We start from the raw sequence: 1404 nt of genomic DNA on the forward strand, positions 1-1404 counted from the left end.
CTTAATGTTGTCAACTGTTCTTGGATTCGTGCTGTTCTACGATAACACACAAATCCTGTGAGGCTGATTAGGAAGAAAGACCAGGTGAACCCGGCTTGTGCAGTAAGGAAGAAGCCAGAAGGCAGTCACCTGAGACTGTGGCCCCTTGTCCAGTGATTTGAAACATTAACGAATTAGAACATGGAAAGGGATTGCAAAGTTAGAAGCAAAGCAGTTCTTCTTTGGCCGCAGGTAAAGCTGACTTGACAGAGACAGAGAGGCTATGTCCTTGCAAAGGGGAATATTTCAGGGTTCCAGCCGTAGGCTTCTCAGAGCTTTCAGAAGAAAGGCTCAGCAGAGACAATGTCCCTTTAAACTGGCTGCCTGGGTTGGGCCTTTCGGAAAGCATACTGACTGCTGGGATCTCTGTCTGGGCATCCTTCCCTGTCCCTGCTACTAGGAAACAGACTGGCAGATAGGTTGATGGATGCACTTTGGTACCCTACTCCTACTCTAGGCTTTGGAATGATGCAAAGGTTGCTTTTGCCAAGTTTGGTAACGCATTTCATTAAGGTTCCAGGTACAGGTTTTGTTACTATTTATTAAATGATTTGGAATATAGCTCCACTCACCAATAATTTATTTTAAACATACGAAGTAACAAGCATGTAGTATGATTTCTAGAACTAAGCGTATGACAAGGATATAATGATATAAAGACACGCAAATATCTGCTGTTTGAAATACAAGGCTTTATGTCATGATAAAATGGAACCTTAATATGCATACTTACCAACAATTTTAATTCAGTTCTTTTTAATATGATCAATTTGCTGTATATAGGTTTGTTTTTTTGTTTTGTTTTGTTTTTTGTTTTTTGTTTTTGTTTTTTTGTTTCTTATTTTAATGCTGAAGGAAACGTCATTTTTTCCAGACACATCCATTAATCAGTCACACCATTACAGGCATAGGCTCGATTTATTTTATTTTATTTTGTTTTTTGCTTTAAGCTGCATGATCTCCCAGCAGGAGATCTCTCACTCCACATGAGTTCAGTGGAAGTATATCTTGTCCCTCTGGGGAGCGGGGCTCACAATCCCCTCTCTGGTGATGGCAACTGCATTTCTAAGTCAGATAGAAAGAATCCAAGATTTTGATTGAGTTTCCACAATTGGTCTTGCTGCAGTTACTTGTGTTGAAATCAGTGAGGGGGAGTTTCCTTGTGACTTTTTGTCCTGAACGTTTTAGATTTTTTGTGGAGCTGTATTCCCAAGGCCAGCACAGAGTCGGGAGACTTCTGACCATGAGGATGTGAAGAACATTTAGGCTCTCACTTGGGCATTTGGTACAATGGTACAAGGTGGTGGGGGCGATGTGAATACATTCAATGTACCATATTATTTTTGTAAATTATTTATGTAGTTT

The sequence above is a fragment of the Rattus rattus genome, chromosome 14 (genome assembly GCF_011064425.1).
Source record: "Rattus rattus isolate New Zealand chromosome 14, Rrattus_CSIRO_v1, whole genome shotgun sequence".
NCBI classification, from domain to species: domain Eukaryota; kingdom Metazoa; phylum Chordata; class Mammalia; order Rodentia; family Muridae; genus Rattus; species Rattus rattus.